The sequence below is a fragment of the Pediculus humanus genome, genomic scaffold (genome assembly GCF_000006295.1).
Source record: "Pediculus humanus corporis 1103172107910 genomic scaffold, whole genome shotgun sequence".
NCBI classification, from domain to species: domain Eukaryota; kingdom Metazoa; phylum Arthropoda; class Insecta; order Psocodea; family Pediculidae; genus Pediculus; species Pediculus humanus.
This window is the reverse complement of record NW_002987483.1, coordinates 1-4957: the sequence shown is the minus strand read 5'-3', so window position 1 is coordinate 4957 and position 4957 is coordinate 1. Positions and strand designations below refer to the sequence as shown.

General features: G+C 23.3%; 1 non-coding gene across 1 annotated transcript; it reads right to left on the bottom strand.

Moving 5' to 3' along the window:
* Positions 1–2095: 2095 nt before the first annotated feature.
* On the bottom strand, positions 2096–2198 carry Phum_PHUM397990. Its single transcript, XR_009833529.1, has one exon. It is a non-coding gene; the product is annotated as a microRNA, putative (microRNA).
* Between the last annotated feature and the right edge of the window lie 2759 nt (positions 2199–4957).

Genomic DNA, 4957 nt, shown 5'->3' with positions numbered 1-4957 from the left:
ATTTATTTATTAATGAATGACCCCCGTAATAATAATAATAATAATAATTCGAGTAGGGAAAAAAAAAATTTTTTTTTTTTTTAAAATGTCATCGTCGTCGTGTGCGAGTTAATTTACATAAATTTATTAAAAAAAAAAAAACGCTTGTTTGTTTGTTTGTTATTGCCACGTTTGTCGAAATGTTTTTAATTAACATAATAATAATAATAATAATAATAATAATAATAATAATAATAATAATAATAATAATAATAAATATAAAAAAACATGTTTATAAATAATTACAATAATTCTAATTAAAAATGACGACAACAGCGAGAGCGAGAACGAAAGCGAATAAAAAAAAAAACTTTTTAAATTTATTTATTTAATGAAAAAACAAAATGGCCGACTAATAAATAAATAAGTTTTTTTATTTATTCATTATTATTATTATTAATTAAATTATTGATTTTAAATCGAGTTTAAAAAAAAAAAGAAAAATTTTTTTAATGGATTTTATTTAAATGGGATTTGAATTAATTTTTTTTTTCTTTTTCTTTTTCCTGTAAAAAAAAAATTAATTATTGTATTTTTTTTTCCTGGAGAAAAAAAAAATGTATTAAAGCGTCGACGTTTTATTATTGTTATCGTTATTATTATTATTATTATTATTATTTTTTAATATCATTTAAAATGAATAAATAAATAAATAAACGGATATTTATATCATAATTTTTTTTTGTAACGATATCGTTTTTTATTTTTTCTGGAAAAAAATAAAAATAAAAATATATATAAATTAATAATCGATCCGTTATTAAAATAAATAATAATAATAATAATAATAATAATAATAATAATAATAATAATAATAATAATAAACGTCGTAGCTTTTTTCACATCGACTTTTTTTTTACAGTGAAAAAAAAAAAAATTTTTTTTCATATGTTTATGTCGTAATTGTTTTGTTTTTTTTTCCCATCATTATCATCATCATCATCATCATTTTTATCATCATTATCATCATTAAGAATTTGTTAAAGGTTTCAGTAAGGAAAGAGTAAAAAAAACAAAATTTCGAAAAGAAGGAAAAAAAAAATTAATTTTCGAGTTTAAATTTAAATTTCAAATTTAAATTATTATTATTATTACTATTAATATTATTTTACAAAACCGGATGTTAAGATTTCGTTAAAATTTTTTTCATCATCATCATCATTATTCTGTTTTAATATTATTATTCTTTTTTCGTTTTTTAATTTTCATAAAAATTATTTTTCCTTAATTAATATTAACGTTTTCTTTTCTTATTTTTTCCACCGCTTTTAGCACCCCCTCGCCTCTGCCTCCACCACCACCACCACCCGCTACCGCCGTCGCTTCCGACGCACCTCCATCGAAATTTAATCGAAATTATTCGGTTACATTATTATTATTATTATTATGAAAACAAAAAAAAAATAAAGTAAAAGAGAAAGAAAAAGGTTAAATAAAATTTTTAATAAAATAAAAAAACATGGCGTCAGTGTTGCAAACCTTTGAAAATTATTATCCTCTAATATTATCACTATCATTATTATTATTATTATTATCATTATTATTATTTTTTAAATTACGATTTGATTATCATTCGTGACCGGGAATTTTTCAATTTTTTATAATTACAATTGTGTAATTTGTTTCTTTAAAAAAAAAAAAAAACGTATACGAATTAAAAACTAAATCCTATTATTATTATCATTATCATCATTATCATTATCATTTCAATAAGATAAAAAAAAAAAGTTTAATTTTAATAAAAATAACATGTTACAATATTTTTAATTAAAATATATACATATACATAAATAAAAAAAAAACTTCACTTTTCATTAAAAAAAAAAAAAAAATGGAAAACCTCTAACGTAATATATTTAAATAAAATGCAAAAGACGAAATGAAAAAAAAAAAAAAAAAACGAACGTGGAAAAAAAAAAAAAAAATGACGGAAAAGTTGGCGAAAAGGAGGGGGCGTGCAGGGTCAGGGGAAAAAAAGGGTTAGGAAAAAAAAAAATTTATTAAGAGAAATTGTAAGGATAAAAATTAAAGAAAAATGTGGAAATGCTGTTGCGAGGAGAAAAAGAAAATATGAGGAGCAGAAGGAGCAGGAGCAGTAACAGCGGCTGCTGCTGCTGCTCCTTTTGCTCCTCCTGCTGTTGCTCTTACTTCATCAACCGTAATTCAAATCGATGTTTCGACCTTTTTCTCTATCTTTTTCCTTTCATCCACTTCATCCTTTTTTTTTTTTCGGAAGCCTTTATTTTTAATTTGTTTCTTCTTTTTTTTTCTTTCTCTCTTTCTTCCTATTCTCCCAAAAAAAAACCTGGAAAGGGGAAAATTACATTTTACTGTTGGCAAAAAAAAAAAAAAAGTAAGCAAAAAAAAAAAATTTCCTCTTACTTAATGCGTGTAACTTTTTTTTTCTTCATTATTTTATTCTCTAGTTTTCCAGTTTTCCAATTTTTTTTCTTTTATTTTTATTCATTATTATTATTATTATCATTATCAAGGCGGTCGTGTAGGTAGTTTAAAAAAAACATGAAAATATCGATTAAACAATAAAAATAAAATTTTTTTTTATTGATTAATAAAAATTTTGGAATCTGGAGAAAGAGGAAAATTATTTTATTCACGGGAATGAAAGTCCACGTTTGTTGTTTGTTTATTTGTTTGTTTGTTTGTTATTTTATTTTTTTTAAAAAATTCGACTATAACGAATTGAAAAAAAAAAAAAAAACGTCTCATCATGGAAATCATTTTTTTTTTTCTGTTCTTCAGTGTCTAGACGTAATAAAAAAAAAATTTTTTTTGCAACGTTTTAAAGTTTTCCAATTGAAAATCATATGTATTATTATTATTATTATCATCGTCATCACTTAAAATCGTTTTAAGTTTTTCGAGTGTGCGTGTGTAAATTCTTTGAAATTTTTCGTGGTTTTTTTTTTCCAGTCGGTTACTTTGGATTTTTGAACGATTTCTGGGAAAAAAATTTTTCTTTGACTTGTTTGAAATACGGGTTGTTCCATTTAAACTTTTCCGATGACGTCATAATTTTATATCGCGTTCCTCCGTCGTTATTGCCATCGTGGCCAAGGCTAGCTTGTGTGTGTTATCACTTTCGTTTCTTTTTACTTTTTGAAATTCCATCGGAGATTTTTTCTCTTTTCCTTCCTCATCTTTGACCTTGATTTGACCTTTAAACCAATACCTGTGATAAGACGTGCGTGATCGAATGCGTTCATTTTTATTCACCTCGCAAATTATTCTTTTACGAAATCGAACGTTTCCCATTTACGAACCCGACATTTTAACCCGATTTCATTTTATTATCATTATTATCATTATTATTATCATTACGATAAATCACGGATTTATTTATTTATTAATAATAAATAAGAGTTATTAATGCTCAAGGATTTTTTTTTCTTTCCAATTTAAAAAAAATTTATTTATTTATTTATTTAATGGAAAATTACGAGAGTAAATTATATTTGCCATTAACGAATGATATTTCCCAGTAAATAATAATAATAATAATAATTATATTTTTTAGTTTATAAACATTAAATGGGGGCAAGGAGGAGGGACGGGGGAGGGAAAGATGGATGTCGTGTAAAAAACTCATTAGAAAAGTTTTTTTTTTAAAAATAAAATCAAGTTTTTAGAAGAAATTTAATTTTTTTTTTTAACGATTAATAACTTTTAATTTATTTATTTATTAACTTAAATAATTTAACGTATTAAAAACGTTAATAAATAAATAAATAAATGTACATAAATAATTTAGGTTAATTAATCATTAAAAATAAAAAAATAAAAAATTATGACGAAATAAAAACGTATTCGTTATAATTCTTTTATTTGATTGGTCGTTTTATTTTTATTGTTTTGTTTAACTGACCAATCGGAACGTTTGTTATTATTTTACTTTTTTCTCATTGGTTGATGATTCCGTCGATGGTTTTTTAAATTTTTATCATCATCGTTCGCTTTAAAATTCTTTTTATGCTGTTTTTCTTTTTCTTTTTTTCTAAAGGGAAACTTTTTTTTTTTTTTTTATTTTGATCGGGGGAAAGGGAATAAGGGCGTGATTCGGGGAGTAGTGGTTGAAGGGAGGGGTCGAGGGGGGTTAGTGGGGGGTGTGATATGAAATTTAATATTTCGTTTTATTTCAAGTTTCACGCCTTTTTTGATGATGAACGCCCTCCCCCTCCTCTTTAACAACTAAAACACGATGATAAATATTTTATGTAAAACACAAAAGATTTTTTTTTTTTTAAATGTTTTTTTATGTGTGTTTTTTAGTTTTGCATGGAGGAGTCATTAAAAAATTTATTTGACGTTTTCCAGCTGTTTCTTATGTTACGTCGGAATATTTGATGATTAAAATCTGGAGAAGAATAATTTTAATCAAAAAATTTTTGACAATCAGCCAAACATAATTTTATGTTTTTTATGTTTTCTTACATCTTATTAATTTAAATGATGTTGTGTCTTTTGAAAATGTTTTTACTTGCTAATTTTCTTTTCTGCTTTTTTTTTTGTTTTTGTTATTATTTACAAACCGGAAAACAAGACTGATAATGATAATAATAATTTTTTTAAAAATCCGATCATTTAAATTTTAACAAAATAAAAAGAAAAAAGTTTGTATCGGTGTTAATGACGACGATGATAATGATAATGATAATGATAACGATAATAAACAGAAGCGAATAATTTGGAAAATTGTAAGAGAGAAAAATCGTTTTAAAAGGAAAGTTTTTAAAAGAAAGAGAAAAGAATTTTCTTTTACTTTTACGAATTAAATCTTGTATAAAATTATTATTATTATTATTATAACATAATGAGTATTAATTACTCTTTGAAATTTTATATAATAATAATAATAATAATAAAAACCTGAAAAAGTTTTCTTTCTTTTTTGTTTTTTTAT